This window comes from Apium graveolens, chromosome 3 (genome assembly GCF_009905375.1).
Source record: "Apium graveolens cultivar Ventura chromosome 3, ASM990537v1, whole genome shotgun sequence".
Taxonomy (NCBI): Eukaryota; Viridiplantae; Streptophyta; class Magnoliopsida; order Apiales; family Apiaceae; genus Apium; species Apium graveolens.
Window position 1 is genome coordinate 273,876,187 of NC_133649.1, and position 27,914 is coordinate 273,904,100.

The 27,914-nt window shown below is 31.6% G+C and overlaps 1 non-coding gene across 1 annotated transcript; it reads left to right on the plus strand.

Moving 5' to 3' along the window:
• The first annotated feature begins 15,744 nt into the window (after window positions 1-15,744).
• Window positions 15,745-15,851, plus strand: LOC141716353 (small nucleolar RNA R71). Its single transcript, XR_012573065.1, has one exon. It is a non-coding gene; the product is annotated as a small nucleolar RNA R71 (small nucleolar RNA).
• Window positions 15,852-27,914: the final 12,063 nt, after the last annotated feature.

Below are 27,914 nucleotides of genomic sequence, written 5' to 3' on the forward strand. Positions count from 1 at the left end.
AGCAATAGACTAGAAAACTCTGAACTTTTTTGCTAGTTTAGTTACAAAGAGGTATCAGAGGCTATAAACTAATTGCTTATAATTTATCTAGTACTGGTAGAAACATTAGAAACATGATCATGATTAGAGAAGTATACTTCCATGTCGACTACCAGCCAGCACCCCCATCTTAAGCTGCATCGTCATCGGATGCTGCAGGCTCATTGAGATCAAACTCCATTGGTATCCGTTTGCCACCCGCCCGTGTGCTTCCTTCTTCACCTGATGAAATACCTACGCCTGAGTAGCTCTGTTGATGATCAACAACAGGATCAGCAGCGACAACAGCATTACCCTCCTGTCCAGCAGAACCACCATCAGTAACCTTCTCCTGATGTTGATCACCTCCATTAATCTGAGCAGCAGCACCTATTGATGGTTGGTTCAACAACAACAAACCATCAATACCATCTTGTAACCTCTCTTCGTCATCTTCAGAATTAATCCCAGAAGGAGGCCTAATACCCCTCCACTCTCTTTCTGGATGACACCTCATGTGTCCAGACAAAGCTCTCTCAGACGGGAATTTCTTCGGACAAAGACAACAGTATAAAGTGCCATCAGCCATCCCCAACGTCATGGAGTGCATCCTCATGTGACCACTCAGACCTTTCCCACTCGCAAACTCTTTATTACGCACCCGACAAAATCTCTTGGAGCTGTTGTTGTTCATCATCACATTCACGTTCACGTTCCCAGCTGCTGAAGATGAGCCACCAGCTTCTTGATTAACACCTGAAGAACAAATCTTAGGAATCTTAAATTTTGGCAAGGTATTATCTTCGTTATCAGTAGTAGTATCTGAAGAGGAAGAAGAATTTTGATTGTCAATCCTCTTCATCTGAGTGAGCTGGTATAAAGATATATATATAAATGTGTGTGTGATTAGAGAATTGTATCTATAGATATAAAGATAGATTTAAAGATATATAGAGCTGATCCGTAAAGAAGATGAAGAAAAAGAGGAGAATTGAAGAAATGAGGAGCGGCGAGACACTCGCAGAGAATGAAGAAGTGTGTCTGTGTTTTGTCTGTATATATAGTGAGAGATTTGCACCCCAGGCGGAAATATCCAGGATTATAAAAGATTCATATCTTTTGGAAAATATAATTATCTTTAAAGAAATTTTGAAGAAATTTCACATAGATATCTGACTAATTTATCTTGGATTTATTTTTCATTAATAGTATCAATTTTTTTAGAAAATCTTGCATTGACCGGGAACTTAATTCTATTGTACTATATATCTCTATAATATCTTAAATTTAGATTCATCTCTTTTGGAAAATATTAATTAATTACATCAAAAAGGATAAAAAAAACTTTTCAAACAAATGTTACTAATTTTTCTTGATTTCCTAAATTTTAGTATCCTATAATATATTGCTAATAATATTTTAGAAAAAGAATTATTGTAAATAATTTATTTGACTATATATCTTAAAGTTAAAATATGAATCAAATCCAAACTTAAAATTAAAAAAAATTACCCTTATCCTCGTATTCAATTTTAGAAACTTAGCATTGTCCAAGTAACAATTCTATTATACTATTTGGTAAGGGGAGCTCCAAAATCTTCCAAATACTAAACCCAAAAATTGGTGAAATTTGGGTGAAATTATTGAGGTGAAGAAAGAAACGGTTAAAAGGAGCTATATGTGAAAATGTGTCATTAGTTTTATCTTCTTTTTTTAGTTTTCCAATATTATATGCTATCAAAATTTTAATTTGGCTTAATAAATGACCATTTTCTCGATCATTACACTATATTTATTTTAATACTATTAGTTATTTTTTGTCTTGCTATTGTAAACTTGAAATTTCTAAAAATTTCTAATGTCTTTCAAAAAAAGAAAACTTAGACACAATAAAATATATATTATTACATGCTAGTTATTATTTGATAGTAGACTATTTAATATTGAAATAATATATGTGATAGTGAACTATTTAATATTACATTAATATATTTGGACATTTTTACTTGATTGTTATTGAATAATTAACATATGAAATAGTCAATATAACTCATAATCTTGATTTAATAACCTAAAAAGTTTTGCAACTTTGTAAAAGCAAATAACTTCAAACAAATTAAGAACCCAATAAATCAACTCAAGCTAGTAGAAAAATGGTAAATGGAATTCAAAGTTTCCTAAAACAACTATAGATTTAAAATTACAACAGAACAATGTCTAAGTTACAATAGTGTGCCAGTGATCCTGAATCTCCTCACTGAATATTTTTTTTTTGCACATGTAAGACATTTAAGCAAACAAGAAATTGATATGCATGTAATGTGTTGTTAATTATCACTACTTTTATTTTCATATTAGTTATGAGGATCAATAATAAGAAAATAGGATATGCAACTTATATTTTAATGAAAGAACAACTCTAATACACATGATTTGGAGTTTCTGATTGAAAATTACAAAGATACAATGGGGTGAACATTCATTACAAAAGTTTGAATTCTATCTCATGAGTTTGCTCCTTGGCATCTCAATTCTTATAAAGAAAAAAAAGTAGGTCATCCAACAAATGGAGCATAATCACAAAGTCAAAGGGTCAAACCAGAATTAGCGCCAGGTAAATATTAAAAACTAGGTTTTGTAAACCCTAATTAATTAACGCGCCGCCTTATTATACTTCATTTTACAAAACATCTCAAATTAGTTTTAATTCAGTTTTCTTTAAATGAAAACCTAGAAATAGGTTTATCGAGATTTTAGTTAAAAATTAATTAAGAACACATTTATATAATTTTACCTTTTTAAATAACCTAATTATTTATATATTTTAGAAATTATTTTGACCTTCTAAAGGAATAGTATGATCTAAACACAATAATTTTGATTCAAAATATGGATATGGCCAAGATGTAAATTAGAGATCACTAATACATAGTCCACGAATAAAATATTTTGAAACTTTTAAATTTTGGGCTAATTACCTTATTGTAGAGAAAGAACTACAAAAATTTATGTATATGTATATTTGGTGTTAAGCGAAGAAAATAAATTTGTTTATGCTTCTCATCAAATAAAAGATTACAAGTATTGGTTTAAATAGAACTAAAACCCCTTCCTATTATTTCTCCACTAATAAATCACTTCCACATACTAAGAGTATCTCCACCTGTTAGCTAAAAAGTCTAGGTGGCACAATTATATACACATTAGCTAAGAAATATAGTATCTCAATTATGCCAAAAATTTAGATATCATATATCCCATCTTCTATATCTGTTGATCCTCTAGCCACTAGGGAAAATATCACGTCTCAACTTTTTACCTTATTTTAACCTAACTTTGCACATCAATACACACTTATATTCATATTATATTTATATTTAATATATATGTTAAAAATTTTATTTTATATTTTAACTTTATGTTATATTAAGTATCAAAATATGACTTTCTTATTAATCAATTTCATTAATTATTTTAATAAAAATACTACTAAATCCAAACTAATATAATAAAATATAATATAAATATAAAATTTTATTTTACATATAAGTATATGTTTTTAACACAATATAATTGTCTTATTACAATTATTTAATTAAATATTCAATATTTTTTTATTAAATAAATATTTTATTTTTACTTGTATTTATTTAAATATTTAAATTTATTTTAACATGTGAAATTTTATATATAAAATGATTTGCAAATACATATAACATACTATTTTTGAATATAGCTAATCAATATAGCTAATACCGGGAGTAAATGACCTTACAGACTCAACAAAATTTTAGATGATGATGATTTAGCTAACCATTTTAGCTAAGGGTTGGAGATGCTCTAATCCTACTGCTACTAATAAATAAAATATGTTGACTTATTCAAATAAATAAAACAATAACTTAAACATATAATCTAGATTAAACAATCTCCCCATTAATCTAAATTTTCCTGAAGAAATACTAGCAGCACGTATGGCTTTTAACCTACTAGCCCGTTTGGCTTTCAATTTTTGTGCCCGTTTGGCACTTCAACATAGCCCATCTGGCTTTCAATAAAATATGTCTTATTTTCCAGTTTGGATTTCAATTTTTCTGCCCGTTTGGCACTTCAACATAGCCCATCTGGCTTTCAATAAAATATGTCTTATTTTCCGCGAAAACTATGTCCTCTATCTATAACAAAAATATTGGCACAACGATAACACAACTTACTATATAAGTATTGTATATATGTATAACAGAGAAAGTAAGCGTTGAACAGTTTAGGGATTTTTATTAAAACTGACTCAAATACTTATACAAGGAAACTAGGGAGTGACGTACAATATAGGAACTGCATAACTACCTATCCAGACTTAATCAAACTCTAACGTTATAAAAATATTTATTCAAGACTACTCCTAAAACTCTCAATGCCACGAACCACACAGACATGACACAGCTGCATGACTAAAACATACAAATAGAAAAACAAATAAATAACTCCCAAGTTCAGATTAATACCCCAACAAAAAATGGTTCATCATCATCCACCTTTGTGAGGTTCACTTCCTGTTTCCGTTCATTGTCTTGTATATATTTATAACATTCTGCAGCGTAGTGTCCAAAGATGTTTCAGTTATAACATTTTATTTTGCTCTTCTCACGTCCACCATTTCTGCTATATGATCCTCCACGGAATTTTACCTTTCATTCTTCCTGAGTTAAGCTGATTTCCATTGTCTTCAACATGTCCACGAATCCTCTCTTCATGAGCTCTTAGCCTCCCGATTAACTCCTCAACAGACATGTTGCCCAAGTCACCAAATTGTTCAACAGTTGAAGCAATCTGCAGAAATTTTGGTGAGACAACACAAGACTCTTCCACTTTATCTCCTAGAACTCGAATATTACTCACAATATTAACCAGTTTTATGGAGAAATCATCAATATGTTCTGTCTCCTTTATGTGGAGACCTTCAAACTTGGAACTAAGAGTCTGCACTTTTGCTTTCTGAACACGATCAACTCCGACACACATTATTTTGATAGCATATCAAGCCTCTTCTTTCTCTGCCCCTGACAATAATATGTCTTCTGAAATTCCCTGATATATGGCTGCTAAAACCACATTATCCTGCCTTGATCAATTATGCCATTTGGTTCGCTATTCTCAACAGCTTCCTGACGCCTTGTGCCGGCATGAATACCTTCATTTTTAACGACCATGCAGTGTTATTATTTCTGGCCAACATAGGATAACTGAATCCGACAAGACCTTCACGTCCATGCTTGTTTTTTAGCTCCGATACCAAATAACTAGAATTTATGTATGTACATGTATATTTGGTGTTAACCGGAGAAAATAAACTTGTATATACTTCTCATCAAATAAAAGATTACAAGTAGTGGTTTAAATAGAACTAAAATAACAGGTGATAACATTAAACCACCAGCCCCTTCCTATTATTTCTCCACTAATAAACCTAATTAACTACTACTTGGGCTTACTAATCGTAGTGCTACTAATAAATAAAACATGTTGACTTATTCAAATAAATAAAACAATAACTTAATCATATAATTTTGATTAAAATCCCAACACTTATGAACACTAACTATCTTTTAATATCATGATATTTTTTTATAGAAGTGATATGACTATTTTACTTTCAATTATTAATGTACTCACCTAACTTATTAAATGAGTATAAAGAGCTTTTTTAATATAAATATGCTTATTTTGTAATTATAAAGTTTGTTTAAAAAATTATAACCGTGTCATTAAAAATATACTATGTCCTCACATAAACTATCACCTAGGGTATTTTTCTCTTACTTTTAAACATAGTTCATATCATTATTTTTTCTAACTAAGTTTTACCGTAAAAATTTATTTTAAAGTTTATTTGTTATCAAGAAAATATCAATCTGCATGTTGTATTAAATCAAATACCAAATTTGTAAAAATAGAAAATCTTTCTTTTTTATATATCTAACCAATTTATCTCAATATTTAATGTTAATATTACATTTCATATTTAAATATTTAATATATATAAAAATAATAATTACTATAATTATTTTGAATATTTACATCCATCCAATATCATTTTTATAGAAAATTAATTTGTATTTGGGTCATTCACCTAAATTTTAATGGATTATTATTGAACCACAAGTTTAATTTTTAAATTAAAAATTAGTAATTAGTTCATTGTCTTGTCATTTAGGAAGGTTATAATTCAAGAGTAATTTTTTTTTTAATTTAAAGAATAACAGCCTTATTTAATATATAAAATAATTTTCTTGGATAATACTAAAATTTTCTAAAACAAACTTTATTAGAATGTAACAAAAATTGTGACATAAAATATATTTTATATTTAGAAAACAGATAGTAATGATTATTTAAACATAAAATATTTCTAATATATAGTTATCATGCACGAAATAATATCTAATACTATCTCTTATTCAACATACATATAGAAATAATCATTATTATAAAAGCACACACCTACCTTTTTACTTTCTAAAATAATCCGGAAACAGACGAGGCTCAAATACACCCATGTTTTAACTGGTCAAATTCACTTTTTTTTGTTTTCGAACAAGGTGCATTCAACTTAAATTTACTAAGAATTTTAACAACCTAATAAATTTTAAAAATTCTTTTGATTTTATTTTCACAAATTCTTTAAAAATATCATTATTTTAAAAAAATATGATTTTAAAATTATTCTTAAATTTTTTTGTAAAAATAGCATTTGCAACAAAGGGCAACTTTTTTTTTTGCATTTAACGCTGTAAAATGTTATGCATGATACCCTTATGATTTTGATGATAACACTATTAACTAGCTTACAGCTTACAACTGTTACTAATTTTGTCTTGTAGAAGTTAAATATAAATATATCAGCAAGATAACAAGGTTTTGACAGGCTAATCAGCGAGCATACACTTACAATTGGGAGTTGTTTAGGATAACCAGAATTGTTGTTAACAAAAGATTAAATAGGAATGAGTTTGTGTAAGGACTCTATGATATATATAACGTGTTTATTTATACTAGAGCTCCACATATATTCAAACACTTTTATTCAGACCATTTCCCATTTTCTAGTAAGTTATTTATAAACATTTTCTTATCCAAGCAAATTATTTCAAGATTGATATATTATTTAAACTAAAGGTCTACGTTTTTAATAAAAACCTTTCAAATCTATCTTATCTTTAAATTAAACATGTTTTCTAGATAATTTTAACGTTTTGAATTAAAACAAGATAATTGTGAGACTTGGTCAAAATCGGGAGTTTTGTTCTTCATTCGAAAGTTAGCTTAATCTATAAATACGCTTGGGTATACTTGCTTTTAAGGTTGATCCACGAAGTATACACCATACTATCTGAGAAAATACAACTTGCATTCATTGAATATTCTTTGTCTGCGATGTTCATACTTTTGTACGATTTTTCTTCTTTCTTACGTTGAGTTAGCTCATGTAAGATTAGAGATGTGTTGCATAAGTGATAAACCTCTCTCAACAAACCAATGTTAAAGTCGTCAAGAAGAGAAGCGGTAGACAGTGACAAATATTACGCTTGGGGTATGAAATGGTTGTAAAAATTATTGAGAAGTGCATTCATATAGACTGCCCTATCATGTTTAGAGAAAAAAGGGAGGAGAATGAAGAAAAATGATTGAATAAGTTCGTAATGAGGCACCCTCAAATTGGAAGACGATAATATAATTTTTTTAAAATTGCTAGGGGTTAAAAATTTCAATCCTATTTCCAATAACATATGAAATTTGGGGGTAGTTGTTATGCACAAAATTTGATACAAAAATTATTCGGGTCAAATTCAGGTCAATTGGACTCAATTAGGGCAAATTATTAAGCAATTGTCTACTTCAAGCTGAATTAGGGCTTACCCTCCTCCCAGGAAAGGAAGGGTGTGCCCTCAGGATAACAGAACAGTGGAAGCCCTAACTTGTGAAGAAGTTAGTGCGCGCCCTATTGTATTATTTGGAAGAAGGTGGAGATTTAGTCAGATTCCTTGGAAGCTTCATGATGCTGGGAAGATGATAGGTCCATATTATTGCATATTATTAATACCTATTTTATGTCCGTTTTTGTAATTTTATTAATAAATAAATTATATTACTTTGTTTTGTAGGAAAATAAATAAAATCAGAATTTGAGTTGGTAAAGGTGCAGATAAGGAAGGAGGTGGACTATTCTAGAAGCCAAAGGAATTGGAAGATAAATAGAATACTTATTGGAGAAGAAGAAGGATTTACTTTAATAATCCTACTTGTATTCCAAGACCCAAACCCTCATATTTCCCTATATATATGGGATCTCCCCTCTTGTATTTTACACATCCAAGACACCCCAACACAATCCAAGACACCCAATTAGTTGTTTGTTTTGTTCATCTTTTTATCATGTGTAGCTAAATTTATTCCCTAGGATGAAGATGAAGTTAATTTAATTGCTTTGATATCTTCTCGTTCCTATTATTTGATTCTCATGATTTTTCTTGGTGCTTAATTGTTCAATTGACAAAGTGATTTTGATATATTATTATTGCAGGATTTCTTTTTCATAGCCTATGCTTGCTCCGTGAAGTTTTGATGGGTTATTGTTAGATAACAAGTTTCATAGTATATGCTTGTCTCGTTAATTGATATACGTTATTTTTGTGAAGAAAATAGAATTGATTTTAGGATGAGTTGATATTAATTGTGATTGATTAACGGATTCAGATTCCTAGTATTTTCATATTATTTGTTATTTGCTATTTAAGTTAAACAAATCTCATCTCAAATCTATTTGTCTAGTTAGCCTGATTTAAATTGTTAGGGTTTTGAAAATTCATAGACTCTGTGGATCGACCTGTAATTGTTATAACTAAACACTGTGTGCTTGCAGTTCTTATATTTTTACACATCAAGTTTTTGGCGCCGCTGCCGGGGACTATTGTTAATTTTACACTCCTAGATATTTAATTCTTCGGACTAGTTTTTTGTTTTCTCTTTTTTATTTTTAGGGAATCGTGAAGTGGAGGAAAGTTTGGACAAGAAGATCTCAAGAAGGACTAGTCGTCTCTTTTGAAATTTTTGAAAGCGCTTTTCGGTATTCCATATCACCTCTCTATTTTTTCTTTCTCACTTTTATTATTGAAAATTCAAAAAAAATAATTAAAAAACCCAAAAATAGTAGTTAGTTAATTGTTAAAACCAATTTGTTGCATCATTCATTCTTTCATGTAGGATCACATCATCAAGATTTTCTTTTTGTATTTATTTTTTTCCATCTTATACAATTGTGGTGATTGCTGGAGGAAAGAGGTACATACAATTTATAATAATACACGTAGTGTAGTGCATCCATAAGTGTTTATTATCTCGTTCTTTGTGTGTTGCATCATCTAATTAATCTAAAGGGCGCCACCCTATTACAAGATAAAGTTGAGGGATTTCATCACCCCTTCTTTGGCCCACAAATCGCTAATTCCTTCATCTTGCATTAACCTACCTTAAAACAATTAAGTAGACGTTAGCCCTGTTAAGGCGAAAACACGCGCTAAAATTACACGCAAGTATACGCGTTCGCAAGTAGTATAAGATATGAATCAGATTCGTACCCACAGAGGCTCCTTTTAGTTAACTTAATATTATGCACCTATGCAAGAATGGTATGGCTATCGCTCAATACTAAGACAATAACAAGTTGAGATGTTTATAACTATGATTAAACTAACATGCAATTAACTAAGAATAAAAATGATTGAATTAACTATATGAGACAAACAGGAGATTTTAACTTCATTAAATACTTCATTCAAAGTCATTTTTCTTAACCATAGCATGCAATGGTGATGACAACTAATCAGATAACACGAAGTAAACGCCAACTTTCGTTGTACGAACACCCTACTACCAGACATCCACTAAAGAGATAAAAGCTGAATAGACACCAATTATGTTGAGACCCTATATGTCTATAGAATTTGATAACATAAAGGTTTAATGAACAAGTTATCCATCGTGATTACATAGGGAAAATAAGATGGTTAAAATTACCTACAAATTATGCATAATAAATACATGAACCTATGCTAGCATGACAAGTTCTAAATCTATATATTCACTGTCGCTTTAATAGAGATTAACAAACTATCTTATATGTTCGCGACGCACATAAGATGAATACGCACAACCAATACTAGGATATCATACAATCACCACACACTTAGGTATCAAAACAAATAACTATAGATATCCAATATTAGTAAATCCGTTAGAACCCCATGACAACGATTAGTTCATAACCGAACTCATCATCACCATAGGTTCTAATGAAAGCATGGTAAATAACTAAGATAAACTAGGACTAAAATAACTAAATAATAATAACGAAGTATGTTAAAAAGAGTATTAGGTTCAAACAACAAAGAAAACAAGCATCCAAGAATATTACAACTTAAGCAAAGAATCACAAGTAAAAACAAGATCTTTTTCTTTGTTGTATTGTGCTATTAGGTCTTCTTGCTGCTATATCCTTGCCCTTCTATCTGAAAAAAGTCTTTTACAAGTCTTTAAATACCATCCCAACGGATCAGGAGTCCAACAAATCAATCTTATAATAGAATCAGGATTCCTGAAATTCGACATAGTGCGGCCGCCCTCAAATCCAGCGCGGCCGCCCTGAGTTTCTGACAAATGGGCGTGACCGCTCCCACGACTAGCGCGGTCGCCCTGACCTTCTAGAAAATCTGAATTTTCTGCTTTTCTTGACCTTCTCGTGCTGGTTTCTTGTGCGCAATCGACCGAGATTCCATCCTAACACTCTTTTAAGCATAAAACATGCAATATCCATTCCTTTTTTCGAATATGCTCTGAAATGCAAAACACTACAAAAATACATCAAGAATACCAACATCTTGAGTACAAAACACCAATTCGAGCCTTTATGAAGTGTTCTAAGTGGACATAAATTCCACTTATCACACCCCTAAATTTGAATCGATGTTTGTCCTCAAGCATAAACAGACTCAAAGAACAAAACAAAAATGCATGAATGCAACTACATGAATGCAAATATCCCCTCAGAATAACTAAACCAATCAATAAGCAACATCTCAATGAATGCAATTATTCGCACAAAGTTCAATCAAATCTCACAAATCGACTCACAAGCAAAAAATGTGTGTGTGTGCAATTGCTTAATAGATATACTCTCGAAACTAGATCAATAATCATAACTCATCTCTCGTCAAGATAATCTCAAGGTTATAAACATAATAAACGATAAACACAAAATAACTTACTACACTTCAATTTTATCATAGTTATACAAGAATTCATACTTTTATTGATAACACATAAAAACATGCTTATTTGATCGTTCAATGAGCGAGGTCCACAAAAGACTTATGCAATAATACCCATATAGTGAGCGTTAGGTTAGCGGATCCCAGACTATAAAAGCCTTAGGTCACTAGGCACAAAGTCCCCTAGAACTTAATAACTCGAGTATTAAAGAGCCCACTCGTGATCAATTATGCATAACACATATTTTTTTCTTTTTCTTTTTTTCTTTTTTCTTCTTTTTTCTCATGTTCTGAATGAGTGTGTTTCGCTCCATCTCGCTCAACCCTAGACTACTCATATAAATATGAGCCGGCTACTAGCTATTTGATGCCTAGCCACAACTAGCATTGATATCTAATATTTTTCACCAATTTTAAAAATCCATGTTATTTTGTCACTAAGAGAATACCATAAATTCTAGACATAAACAGGTGATTAAACCTCGACAAACAAACAAGTCATGATCATGATCTAGCACTCAAGCAACCTATAAGACTTAGTGAAAATTTTCTTGTTTCTAGCATGCAAATCAATTCGTTAGGACTTAATATTCCTCTATACGACATCACTACACTCGAATCAACATCATAAATTAATCGGAAAAGTAACCTAAGGGATCATGATATAATGCCAATGCAACTATATGCAACATACTAACATGATTTCAAATACGCAAAACAAAAATAAAAATAAATAACTACATGACAAATATGCAAACTATATGAACTAAACTATTATGAATATGCATCTATATGGACTCACACACAAACTAATCCTTCCATTATCACCCCCAACCTTAAAATTTTCAATGTCCTCATTGAAGGTAATAATAAGGATTCAAGGCATACCTAGTTAGCGAGAGGATCACCCTCTTCGGGTGGAGGATCAGGTGGCCAATCATCCTCGACACAAGTTTCTCAGAAAACAGTACCAAAAGCGTGTGTCAAATCTTCAGAAAAATGTCGGTGGATATCATACATGGCATCAATATGCCGAATCAACCTTCTATACTGCGCATCACCAAGACCAAACCTATCAACTGTCTGTGGTGCACGAGAAGGACCCTCTGTAAGCACGGGAAGAACCGTCCGGTCACTCTTTAAATGATCATAGGTATATTCCAACCCCTTGTCAGGGGATGCATGTAACGATTGGGAATGTAAAATAACGCGTTCCAGTTTGATGAGTCAGCTTAGGGGATAAACCATGTTGTCGGACCGTCAGGTATAACGGAACCCGTTACACGAAAAGGGGAATAATAATACAAAGGGAAATTTTGTGATCAGATATGAGTTGTGATGTGTGAATATATTTGTTTGCTCGTCTGTATGCATGATTACGTGATCTGTTGATTTTTTTAAAATGATTTAAGGGATTTATTTGATTTAAAATGAGGTTTATTGAACCTTTATATATTTTTAAAAAATTACCCGAATAAGGTCAAGGAGTGAAATTTGTTTTGTTATCTTCAAAATAGTCCTAAAGACTTTCTAAAAATGATAAACGGATTTATTTCGTGATCGGTGTAGTTTAAAATGATTTTATGGAGTTAAAATGCTATTTTCAGCATAATCTTGTAAAATCTGTATTAAATCAACCATTCGCTTAAATATTATTTTAAAAATATGGCTGAAAAGCTAATTTCGAGATCTACGCTCTAAAATTTTCACTCATTTCATTCCCATCTTTTCCGAGAGAGTTACTTCATGTTAAATTCATATTTTTTAGATTGGAAACAAGAGAAAAGAGAAAAGAAAATTAAAGTATGGTATAATGACACGAGTTCACGTGTCTATTAACCTTTAGATGATTAAAGATGATCCTTATATGTTATTATCGGGCAGGTAAATGATAAGGATAAACAAATAGACTAGACAATTATATATGGTCAGTTAATTGAATGGTATCTTTTATGATAGATACACATAGTGCAAGGCATTCAAGGCCAGACGGAGATTGTAAAAGTAAAGTCCGATTACGTGTAGTAATGAAATGAGTGGATTCAGAATAGATATAAACCTGAAATGGTGAATGACAAGAAAGGTCAAGTAGTCTGTCAATGGAAGTACAGATACATCATGACTGAGTGAGATGGCAGATAGTTAAAGATTAGAGTATTATCAATTGAGGCAAGTATTCCTAACCTTTCTCCTAAAATACTGTAAATATTTATTCGTTCCTATTCTAAGTTCAGAATAGTTAAATATTTTTATATTTCGCTACAATTACTCTTATTTATGCAAGTGCTTTTTGATCTTGTTCCATGATTATCGATTGATCTCTTGAGCAAGTACTCATTCGTTCCGGTTGTTTGCGAACCCTGAATCAGGATGTTTAAAATTAAAATGATTTGACATCAAAATACTCCGCGGACTGGATGGTTACGATGAGGGCCAGTGATGAGTTGGACCCTAAGGGCCAGAGATGGCTGGTCCCTTGATTATTAGGCCATAGTTGCCTGGGTACCCCATATGTTGGTTGGGTCTATACAGTTGGGTATAGATCTGCACTATATCCTGACTGATCAACAAGTTATAGTGCATATGTTGGTTTCTAGTGTCCAGACTAATTTATTGTTGATCTCCATTAACGGCATTCCTTCTTGAATAGTTCATAATTACAAAATCAAATAAAGATTTGATTTAAAGGGATGAAATATTGAAATGTTCATTATTCTTTACAAAAAAATGTGATTTATGAGTGAAGGCCAATTAGGGTCGACATTTTGTTCACTCAACTGTTCTTAATGTATAAAAATGCTTTGAAATCATTCAACAATCGTTTCCAGGAGTTTGTTTGATCTGATAGCTGGAAACCATTTATGATACTTGCTGGGCATTTTTGGCTCACTCTTACTTTGTGAACTCTTATTTCGTTCAGTATCAAATAAGGACAAAAGTCAAATAGCTTTTAATAGACAGCAAAAGTGGTGAGATTCCAGCTGAAGAAATTTGGAGGTGTCAGAGTGATCAATACAAGAAAATTAGTAATGAGGTAATAAAATTGTATTTAGACAATGTAAATTTTAGAAGGTTAGATTCTTGTTTCATACCATAACCTGTAAGCGATCCTGAATAATGAGGGGTTGTCTGTATATTTATTTTAATATACAGGTTTTTATTATTTAAAGTTGTGTAGTGACACCCAATCCTGACCCCGGATTTGGGGGTGTTACATCAAGCTTCAACTTCCGAGATAAAATATCCTTCATGAACTTAGCATAGCTCGGCATCTATTCTAGAGCTTCTGCAAAAGGTATGCTGATGTGCAATTTCTTGAAAACCTCCAAAAACTTGGCAAATTGCTTGTCGAACTTATGCTTTTGAAGCCTTTTAGGAAATGGGGGAGGCGGATAGCCTTCTTTCTCCCATATTCTGCTCAGAAGTAGTGTTTTTAGCAGAATTTTTCTTCATTTCCGCTTCATAATCCTTTTTCACAATTGTATCAGCAATTTTTCACTTTCTGAAATTGGCAAGGGCGCGGGCGCGCTTGATATGGGCGCGGGCACGCCTGAATTCTGAAATTTTTTTCAGAATGTTCGTCTTGATGATTTTGAGGTTTTGCGACCTTTCCAGACCTCAAGGTGATTGCATTAATCTGTTCTTTGACTTCCCTCTTACTTGGATTAACATCTGTATCACTAGGAAGAGTTCCTTGAGGTCGACTCAACAGTGCATTACCAATTTTCCCTATTTGGTTCTCCGGAGTATTGATTGAAATCGCTTGACTTTTGCACATAAGCCTCAACTCCTCAAATTCAGATCCTTCATTAACAGATGGACCTGGACCTCCATGAGATTGTTGTTACATCCCATGTGGCTGAAACTGATGTCTTAGTGTAAACTGTTGCTGGAAACCATGAGGACTTGCTTATTTCCAAACTGTTCATACGGCTGTTGCATTACATTCTGATTGTTGCTCCAGCAGAAGTTCAGATGATTACGGTTGTTAGGATGGTATATGGCAGGAACTGGCTGCTGCAGCCTCTGAAAGTTGCTCACAAACTGAGTTGATTCACAAGATATAGCACAATGCTCCATCGCATGTGCCCCTGCACACAACTCACAAACACTGGTTATCTGATTAACTCCATAGTTGGCTAGAGAATCGATTTTCATAGCTATCTCCTTTAGCTGAGCACTGATAGCCGTAGCTATATCCTCCTCAAGAACTCCTGCTACCTTGACCTGTGGCATTCTCTAGGTTGGGTTCTGATATTCATTCGCAGCCATCATCTCGATCAGCTCATAAGCTTCCTCATTGCTTTTAGCCCATAGAGCTCTACCTGATGCTACATCGAGTATAGGTCTTGACTGTGCTCCCAACCCATTATAGAAGTAATTCATCACCATCCAGTCGGGCATTCCATGATGAGGACACTTCCTAAGCATCTCCTTGTAGCACTCCCAAGCTTCACATAGAGATTCTCCCAATTGCTGCATAAATTGAGTAAGAGCATTCCTGATTGCAGCTGTCTTCTCCATAGGGAAGAATTTAGTAAGAAACTTTTGAGCAAGATCTTCCCAAGTAGCAATCGAACCAGCGGGTAGAGAGTGTAAACAGCTCTTAGCCTTGTCCCTCAGAGAGAATGGGAACAGTCTCAGTTTCACCCCATCCTCAGACACACCATTGAACTTGAAGGTGTCGCAGATCTCTATGAAATCCCTGATGTGCATATTTGGATCTTCCGTTGGAGAACCCCCAAACTGGACTGAATTATGTACCCATTGAATTAGGTCAGACTTGATCTCAAAGGTATTAGTTGTGATAGCTTTTCTGACAATGCTAGATTGAATGTCATTAATCTTTGGCTGAGAATAATCCATCAAAGCTTTCATATTTACTGCTGGTTCTCCCATTGCAATATAAACTAGAGAACCTAAAAAACAAACAAGTAAACCATGAAAGTAATAGAATCCGAGTCAGTGAACTTTAACTACTACTAATGTCAAACATATAAACTAAAAATTAACACCGAGTCACCGGCAACGGCGCCAAAAACTTGTTACGGCGAAAACACGCGCTAAAATTACACACAAGTATACGCATTTGAAAGTAGTATAAGATATAAATTAGATTCGTACCCACGGAGACTCTTTTTAGTTAACTTAAGATTATGCACATATGCAACAATGGTATGGCTATGGCTCAATGCTAAGACAATAACAAGTTGAGATGTTTATAACTAAGATTAAACTAACGTGCAATTAACTAAGAATAAAAGTGATTGAATTAACTATATGAGATAAATATGGGATTCTAACTTCATTAAATACTTCATTCAAAGTCATTGTTCTTAACCTTAGCATGCAATGGTGATGACAACTAATCAGATAACACGAAACTAGTAAACGCCAACTTTCTTGTACGAACACCCTACTACCAAACATCCACAAAAGAGATAGAAGCTGAATAGACACTAATTATGTTGAGACCTTATATGTCTATAGAATTCAATAACATAAAGATTTATTGAACAAGCTATCTATCGTGATTACATAGGGCAAGTAAGATGGTTAAAATTACCTACGAATCATGCATAATAAATACATAAACCTATGCTAGCATGGCAAGTTCTAAATCTCTATATTCATTGTCATTTCAATAGAGATTAACAAACTATCTTATATGTTCACGACACACATAAGACGAATACGCACAACCAATACTAGTATATCATACAATCTCCACACACTTAGGTATTAAAACAATTAACTATAGAAATCCATAAGTAAATCCGTTAGAATCCCATGACAACGATTAATTTATAACTGAACTCATCATCACCATGGGTTCCAATGAAAGCATGGAAATTAACTAAGATAAACTAGGTCTGAAAAAACTGAATAATAATAACAAAGTACGTTAACAAGGGTATTAGGTTCAAACAACAAAGAAAACAAGCATCCAAGATTACAACTTAAGCAAAAAATCACAAGTAAAAACAAGATCTTCTTCTCCTTCATTGCATTGAGCTATTAGGTCTTATTGCTGTCATCTCCTTGATCTTCTATTTGAAAAACGTCTTTTAAAAGTCTTTAAATACCAGCCCAACAGATCAGGAGTCCAACAAATCAATCTTGTAATAGAATCAGGATTCCTGAAATTTGACATTGCGCGGCCGCCCTCAAATCCAGCGCGGCCGCCCTGAGTTTCTAACATATGGGCGTGGCCGCTCCCACGACTAGCACGGCCGCCCTGACCTTCTGGAAAATCTGAATTTTTCTGCTTTCTTGACCTTCTCGTGATGGTTTCTTGTGCGTAATCGACCGAGGTTCCATCCTAACACTCTTTTAAGCATATAACATGCAATATCCATTTCTTCTTTCAAATATGCCCTGAAATGCAAAACACTACAAAAATACATTAAAAACACAAATATCTTGAGTGCAAAACACCAATTCGAGCCTTTACGAAGCGTTCTAAGTGGATATAAATTCCACTTATCAAGCCCCTAGGATTGCGAGCTCAATTAGGAAGGTACTTAAAAGAGGAAGGAAATTTGGAATTATTCGAATTTTTAGTGACAAGGAAAGTGTATCACTTACCTGGCCAATTTGGATTGGTGACTAGGGAAGCGGTTCTCTAATTCAGCCCCTTGTTTAAAAGGAAGTTCCCCCGCTTACCTGGCCAATCGGTTTGAATAAATCTAGATTTATTGACTTTTTGGTGGTCCAAAAGCAAAAGTTAGGAGCTGTCTAGAGATTTTTTTTAGGATTACCCATAGATCTAAGTATTTTCTTTTTTATTTTCCAATTTTTCTTATTTGTTGACTTATAGCTCTTATCTTCTACGTGATTACTTTTCTTATATGCAAAGTAATTGGGTTCGAGACCATTCATCTAGATTAATAAGACACTCTAACCTTTCATCTCCTTAAGTAGTAAGGCAACTCGACTTCTCTTCACCCAGCAAAATTGAGTCAAAAGAAGAAATAGAAATTCTATATGTAGTGACCGTTGTTATCCCGCTCGTTCCGCTGAACCCTCATGCATAGTCTTACCTGCAGTAACCGCGAATAATGTTGAAATCAAACATTACAACATTAACATGTTACCTAGGTTTGTTGGGTAGAGGGAGAGGATCCATACCTTTTCATTCAAGAATTTGAGGAAGTTTGTGCTTTACAAAAACTCCAACAACTTAGTGAAGACTCCATTAGGCTCAGACTTATTAACTTTGCTTTAAAAGAAGAGGCTAAACAATGGTTGTATAGTCTACCGGTTAACTCTATTTCCACGTGGAATGGATTTGTGTCTATCTTTCTTAAAAAATATTTTCCAAACCACAAGGTAAAAGACTTGGGAATGAAATCAATCAATTTCAACAAAATCAAAATGATTCTTTTTGGAAGTATTTTGATAGATTTAAAAAGCTTTTGTCTAAGTGTCCTCAACATGGTATAGAAAAATGGAGACTTTGCAAAATTCTTTATGAAGCCTTAGACAGTCAAATCACTGCTTTGTTAGAGTCTATGTGTCAAGGTAAATTTATGGATAAAATGAGGAAGAAGCTTGGCAATTTTTTAAGGAGTTAGCTAAAAAATGATGTTGTGGGAGTCAACTAGGGAACCTAATCCAGAACCTTAAAGATCTAAGGGCTTACACGTAGTTGGTAATTCTATTGCAACCGAAGCTAAGTTAGCTACACTCACTAAACGTCTAGAAGCCTTAGAAACCAACAATTTGTCTTCTCAATTTTCTATCTGTGCAAACTATAGTTCTCTTAATCATGTGATAGACAATTGACCTAAAATTAAACAAGTCAATGCCATATTTCAACCTAGAGTTAAGAATGATCCATATGCACCCACATACAATCCCGGTTGGACGAATCACCCAAATTTCTTATGGAAACAAGGTCAATACAATCAGTTTAATCAAAATTCTCAACCTGCTTTTCAAAAGCCCAATCCTGGTCCATACCAAACTCAAAATCCCAACCCATATCCTCCTCAAAATCTTGGTGATTATCCTAACTCAGTCCCCTTGAATTCTCCTAGTTTTAGTGAATATAATAAGAAATTGAATTTCATTGAAAAGAGTATAGAGTCTTAACTTAAATCTCAATAATATTTCATGCAAGCTATGACCCAAGATAGGCAGTTACTAAATTCAAAAACACAAGCCATATATAAGCTAGAGGTTAAATTTAGTCGATTGGCAAACATAATCAGTGAGAGAGAGAAAAATCGTTTCCCTAGTCAACCCAAGGTTAATCCTAAATTTCATCAGAACCAAAAGTCTCATGAAAATGTGAACTCTGTCATCTCTCTAAGGTCTGGTAATCAATTCAACAATCATGCTGGTATTAATACTCATCAGGAAGATAAACTAACATATGAACCAAATCCTCTACTCTTGAATCCTAGGCTTCAACAACCTCCCAATCCAAATACTGAAACTTCTGAATCTAATCAGTCATCACCATCCAAAGAACCACCTTCAAAACCCCACTCTGATATCTCTAGTGAAAAAGTCTTTAAGCCGAAAGCTCCGTTTCCTCAAAGACTTATCTTAAACAAACAATTTGCTCAGTTAGATAAGATTTTGGAAGTTTTTAAGCTAGTCAAGATCAGCATTCCTCTTTTAGATGTAATTCAACAAGTTCCCTCTTATGCTAAGTGTCTAAAAGATTTGTGCACTCATAAAAGAACCACTCATGTTCCTAAGAAAGCTTTCCTAACCTCTCATGTTAGTTCTATCTTGTCAAATTAAATCCCTGTAAAGTTTAAGGATCCTGGTTGTCCTACCATCTCTTGTGTCATAGGTAATACCTTCATTGATAAAGCTTTACTCGATTTAGGAGTTAGTATGAATCTTCTTCCATTATCTGTCTATCAAGCCTTAGGTTAAGGTCAAATTAAAAAGACTAGTGTTACTCTTCAGTTTGTTGACTGTTCTGTTAAAACCCCTAAGGGTATAGTTGAAGATGTGTTGATTAAGATTGGTGATTTTATCTTCCATGTTGATTTCATTGTTCTAGAAACTGAACCGGTCAAAAATCTCAAAAATCAAATCCCCATCATTTTAGGAAGGCCTTTTCTTTCCACCTGTAATGCTTTGATTAACTGTAGAAATGGTTCGATAAAACTCACATTTGGAAATATGGTGATAGATCTGAATATCTTTAATGTAGGAAATCAACCTAATGAGCTTTTTGAACAACCTGTAGGAGTTAATTTGATAAATAAGGTTGTGTCTTTGTCAAATCTTGAGGATAGTGCAATTGAATCTCTTCTTGAGGAAGATGTTTCGTGTGAGTATGAGAGTAATAGAGAACTTCATGATTTGTATAAGAATTTCACTTATGATGAGATATTTTACGAATTGAATGCCATTTTTTAGCATGAAACCCAACTTGAGGATAGTTATTTTGATCCTAAGACCATTGTTAAGACTTCTGCTGGTGAGCCACCCACACTTGATCCTATTCAATCATTTTCCACTCTTAATCAATCCTTGGTAGTTAATAATGAAACTCATGATGTTCTTATTTCTAGTAGCAAAGAACCAAGAATTTCAAGTCATTAATTTGCTTAAACAACATAAAGAAGCGTCTAATTGGTCTATGAATGATGTTAGTGTAATGAGTTTTATTTTGATGCATGATCTTATCTCTCTAGTGGATAATGTTGTTCTTATGGGTGAGTTTTACATGTGTGTTCATTGTGTTACGAAGGTAGTTTTCTCATGCTCTGGTATTAGTTAACAAATGTTTTTGTGCGTGTCTACCATAATAAAGTGTAGGTATGGGGGAGTTATTATGTGTATGTGAGTCTGAGAGTGTATGCTTTATAGGTAATTGTGTTTCTCCGTCATGCCCTTTAACAGGTATTCTCGTCCTTTTACTTTGTCAGTTTTTCTATCATTTGCATACATTGAGGACAATGCATGATTTAGGTATGGGGGAGGGGTTTAGTAGTACTTATATAAAAAAAATCCAAAAAAATTGAAAAAAAATCCAAAAAAATAGAGATATTTTAGCTAAGTTGTCCAGTCCACTCTTGCACTTTAATACTAATTGGTGTTAGTAGTTTTTCAAAACTTATATATATGTAATGCTTTTAGATGATTTGAACGTAGTTAAGTAATGCTGTCTTCATGAAACTTGTGTCGAACGAATTTTTGCTTAAGTGTCCAGGACGGCACATTTGCATAAGGTCTTTGTAGTAAAGATTGTTTAGGGAAGTTTTCGTTATTTGAGACAGAGCCCACATGTTTAAACAATGTCGAATCAAATTTTTGCGAAAAAAAATGATTGAATAAACTACTTCAATACCCAGTATTCCTCACAAATAATAAAAAAAATGAGATGATGGGCACAAGTAGTATAATTAACTAGTCTTGTTTTGTGGCCTTTGTTACTCGAGTAATTAAGTCTATAGGGGTATTACAAAACCTAGTGCCCTAAGACCATCTGGTTTGGAAATCATTGACCCAAAGCTCGATACATAGGTAACATAGAAAGCCTAAGAAAACGGACATTGCACAGCCTATTAGAAAAAAAAATTGTGAATTTTGGCTAGATACTTGTTTTGATAGAGATTGGGTTCGTTCAATATTGGTTGAAAAAAGATGAAATGTATTTACTCAATTGATTCTTCAGAGACCTACTTTCATGACACAACTTGGGATTTTTTATAAATGTTCAGAGTCGATATAAGTGGATTGTTCATACCCATATCGTGGCTATAATTAGAAGAGTCTTAAAGGCATGTATTTTCCTAAAAATTCTCATGTTGACACCAATAAATGTTATTGTTGATAGAGTTTGGACACTTGCTAGAGTATTTCACAAATTTCATGGGCATGTCTTCTGTAAACCCTTAGGAGACAACACTCCTCTTGTAGAGATCGTCTATGAGTTTAACGGGTTGGTAAACCTAAAATTTATCGTCACGCATACGTAAAGGAGCATAGGACTTTTCTTAGTTAGCATTTTTTATTTTTCTCGAGGACGAGCAAAAGATAGGTATGGGGCCATTTGATAGGTCCACATTATTGCATATTATTAATACCTATTTTATGTCCAATTTTGTAATTTTATTAATAAATAAATTATTTTACTTTGTTTTGTAGGAAAATAAATAAAATCAGAATTTGAGTTGGAAAAGGTACAAATAAGGAAGGAGGGGGACTATTCTAGAAGCCAAAGGAATTGGAAGATAAATAGAATACTTATTAGAGAAGAAGAAGGATTTATTTTAAGAATCCTACTTGTATTCCAAGACCCAAACCCTCATATTTTCCCTATATATATGGGGTCTCTCATCTTGTATTTTACACATCCAAGACACCCCAACACAACCCAAGATACCCAATTAGTTGTTTGTTTTGTTCATTTTTTTTATCATGTGTAGCTAAATTTGTTCCCTAGGATGAAGATGAAGTTAATTTAATTGCTTTGATATCTTCTTGTTCCTATTAGTTGATTCTCATGATTTTTCTTGGTGTTTAATTGTTCAATTGACAAAGTGATTTTGATATATTATTGTTACCGAATTTATTTTTCAAAGCCTATGCTTGTTTCATGAAGTTTTGATGGGTTATTGTTAGATAACAAGTTTCATAGTATATGCTTGTCTCGTTAATTGATATACGTTATTTTTGTGAAGAAAAGAGAAATGATTTTAGGGCGAGTTGATATTAATTGTGATTGATTAACAGATTCGGATTCCTAGGATTTTCATATTATTTATTATTTGTTAATTAGGTTAAATAAATGTCATCTCAAATCTATTTGTCTAGTTCTCCTGATTTAAATTGTTAGGGTTTTGAAAATTCGTAGTCTCTGAGAATCGACCTGTAATTGCTACAACTAAACACTGTACGCTTGCAGTTCGTATATTTTTACACATCAGAAGACGATGGATCGTAATTACTAACATATTTGTTGTAGGTACTCTATTTAAGAACTCTTTCATGTAATGCAACCACAGGAAGGCGGTATCCATGGTCAGAGACCTCTAAGGGTATGCCTAGACGGAAGGCCTCCTCATGTAGCCAATTGGTGTCCTCATTGGGAATATGGGATAAAATATGTTGTGTGCTTTGGGTGTGCTTGTTGGGAGACTTCGGAGTATCTTGCACTTATCCTGTAATCTGCCGGGGGCTCCTTATGCGAGGGATAAGGATGCGTCCAATATTTGGGGTAAACCATCGTTATACATGCGTCCACGGACTAGAGAAATAGCTGGTAGTAAAGGGCTATCTCCGGCAGGAGAGATAACTTATCCGCAAAGTCTCGAAGTCGTGGACGAGTTTTGAGCCTTTGTGATTAGGCCTCATCGGCAGAAATTCCTAAATCTAGTAGAAAACGGTTTCTAGTAGATTTCCTACTGGGCCTCGGGATGAGAAATCTAAAACAATTAGATTTCTTATTCCCCGAAAACTTTGTAGATTTGATTCTCTATAAATTGGGATACATAGAAAAATTGTAAGGGGTCGGAAGCGAGAACCTTAATGAGTCACCAGAAACCCTAAGCAATCCCAGCCCCCAACCATCACAGCGATGATTTTTCCAGCGAAGAACCAATATTGTAGATCTTGATTCCGGTAACGAATCTCAAATTTTGTTGTTACCGATTACTATGTTAAAACTATATTTGGATTGTTTGAAATGAAGGCTTGAACTCAGATAAATTTGGTTATATTAAACCGATAATGAACAATATGTGCAAACTACCGATCATAAATTGACAACATCTACAATTTGACTGATTTAGGTTAGATGATGATGATTAGTTCACTTCAGGATACATTACAATTTTGCTATTATATTATAGTGTGTTTAAGTACTAAATTTTAACAATAATACTTTTATTCTAAATTTCAATATGTCAACTAATTATGTTCGAGTGTCATTAATTACTAATAATCCATTTTTGGCCTAACCAGTATCTTTGCTGAAACAAAATTAATGTATAATATGGCATAGGCTTAAACATATTTAAAAGATCTATTCTATTTTTTCTAAATAATATTGTTAAGTAATTTGTCGTACTAAACTATTAAGGTGTTAGAATAATGCCTAACATAATTTTATACTTTAACACTCATGTATGATAATTTTTGTATCGGTTGACCGCAAAACATACATAACCAATACTAATGTCAATATCAACATCAAAATCTAATAAGAATACAAATAATAAAATATATTAAAAAAACTTGTTGGTCTATAGGAAAGTACTACCAATTTGTTATTCGAAATCATAATAATTTGTTAGTTTAAAAGTAGCTAATACTGTTCTGTTTATAACTTTTCTAAGTGGTGTCATTTCCTATTTTTAACTTACAAATGCGTACCCTTTTAATTTAAGTTTTTAAATATTATACCATTTCATTACCCAAATGTTAGTTAAACTTAATATAAGGGCTTTATTGAGAATTTTCCTAAATATTAAATCGAGCCTCATAGATGAAATAAAATTCAAAACCACGCTTAATTGATATCAACAAATTCTATAAATGTGATAGCTTAAATTTATGATCTGAAATCATAATAAAGCCAAACTCAACATAAATCTTTGGAGCTCAACCTACATATTTATCTCAACGAATTTTGTAAAATTAATTTTAAAATACAAACATGTTTATTAAAATCAAACATAATGTGATGAATCATAATAATTAATTAGTCTTCTATATCCAATTAATTTTATTAATATCCCACTAAAAACAATATTACATGCACCACGTAAATATAGAATCATATCATTATTAATATCACGTTTCACATAATATAAAAATAAATAAAGTTATAAAAATCAAAATGAACATGTGCGTAACATGAGTTTTTAGCTTATGTTATAAAAGGATGTATTCATTTTGGATTTTAAAAAATGGATAATAATTCATGAATTTTAAAAGATTTTCATTGATTTTAATTGTTCGTGGATTTTGACGTTATAATAGAAAAACCTTGTAAAGTCTTTATGATTTTATGAAGTTTTTCAACACTATTTCAAAATCTCATGTATTTTAAAGAAATTTTAAAAAATTAAAAATGAACTAGCATATCCATCAAAATTTACTAATTTTTCAAATAAAAAAAATTCACCGACTTTTAAACACCATCAAATTTTGCTAGATTTTTAAAAATTTAAATTGAATACCTCCAGATTTCTAAACTTTTTTAAAATTTAAATTGAATACACTCAAATTTTAAAATATTTTTTTCAACCTTTATTGAATATAATGAGATTTTAAAAAAAAATCCAAATTGAATACCTCTTAATTTCAAGAATCCACATAAATTTTTTAAAATCTTGATTAAAAATACCCCTCTGAAAAATTTGAGAGGCAAGGGGTAGGATATTAATTTTTTTTAACATAATTACATATAATTTTTGGATTTGTTTACTTTAAAAATATTTTAATCCTATTAATATATAAGATTATTTTAATTAAAACAAATTTATGTAAAACACATGGGTCATTTGACGAATTTGAATCATTTTTTTATAATGATTAAAATTTTTGAATGATTTAATTTCTGAATCATTAACAAGATTTTCAAATAAGTTATTTGGCTAATCTGAATGCTTGTAAAATTTTGAAAATAATATTTTTAAACTTTATAAATCAGTTTTTTTATTTTTATCTGAATTTTTTATGATGAATATTGTTCGAAAAATCAACTGTGATGGCACAAAAACATAACTGTGTAATAGGAAAAAATACAAAAATACGACTTAAAAAATATATTTTGTTATGTTAGTAGCACAAAATAAAAAATTTAATAATCCTATAGAATACTTTTATTGACAAAAAAATTATCACATAATTTCATTCATCATTGAACATGTAACTATTTGTAATTATATTATTAAGAATTATATTAGACTATGAAAATAAATAAAGAAAGTGTTTGGGTTAAGTAAAATAATGTGTATGAATGGTTCACGAAACTTTTGTTTTCTCATAGCTAAGAGTAAATGGGCTTGTTCAGAAAAGGGCAAATAAAAAACAAATGATCTTAGCGTTACTTTTTCTTTTATTCAGTTCATTTAAGCTCGTTAAGCTATAAATAAATGACCCCTTAATTTACTTCAATCCATATGCATTTTTATTATTTTTATTATGAACATATCATAATAATTGTAATTATTTTAAAAATCACATATTATAACATTTAAAATTATTAATAATACACAATTTGATCGAAAAAAATCCAAAAACTACTAATTTTTAATAACAAATTCATTTAATTATATAATAATCATTAAATGCAATCCATTCATCACAACAAATTAGTACCAATTTATATATATCGCAAATATGAGATTTTGTGCCTGTTTTAATTTTGGCTAATTAACAAAAAGTTAATTATAGTTAAATATTTAAAGCAACGTTAGAAAAAAAAAGTATTATTAGATATTTCAAAAATATAAAATTACCACAAAAGTTACAAAAAATGATAAAAATATTATTAGATATATTATGTTAAATATATTTATATATTTATATATAAATAATAAAATAAATAGAATAATATATAATCCAGGCTTGGATGTTAATATATTTAGTTTTCAAGTATGTATCGTTCATTTGTCCTAATTATTAACAAATCTTTATTATTGTATTAAAGCTTAATTTTTGAAAATTTTAATTTTCGGTTTGATTTTCAACTATTCTATTTAATAATATTATAATCTTATTACTAAAATTTTATCTTTTTTAAATATAACATGTTACATTTTTAATTTTTCAACTGAAATGTCTCATTTTTCAAAAATCACAGGAAATTTTATTTTAGTAAAACAAATTAATTAAACGATATTTAGTAGTAACTAACCAATAAACATTTTTCCCTAAAATATGTTATCAGTTATACTTTAAGTAAGTGCTCTTTTAAAAAATAAAACTGAAGATTTTATTTAATAAAAAATGAAAAATTATGTTAATATATAATATATATTTTTATATCACTTTAATTAAAATAATCTATAACTTTTATAAGTAGTGCTTATATTGCACACTTGTAAAATATGTAAATTTTTATCCAAAAAATAGGTAATTTCTTATTTAAAATTAATTTATAAGTAATATTACTAAGATATTATTGATCCAAAATGAAATTAGAGAATAGTTTAACCTCATCCGTGATACGTAGTTGAAAATTTTGACCGTTTTTTATATATGCATATGCACTAAAAGATACAAAATTTCAGCACAATTATCCAAGTCAACTAATGGTTAATTTGTGAAAGTTCTATACATGAATGTCTTGCCTTTTGGCATGGTGAAAATGTTCTCTCGTTAAAAGTTTAGTGAGTGCCTCAGTCTTAAGCCTTGTTCTTATCGATCCGTAAATACAAATCTTGGTTCGTGACTACCATTCAGTGTTGTTATCTATGTCTACATCCGGAATGAGTCTGCACGAGATGGGGGAGGGTTTCGCTATGATAAGTCTGGAGGAAGAAGAACATGGAGGTATAACATATGAAGAAAATACAGGGGAGTTAAGTGAAATAGATGCGAGATGGTGCTTGGTGGAAAGATTTCTTACGGACTCCATGATTGATT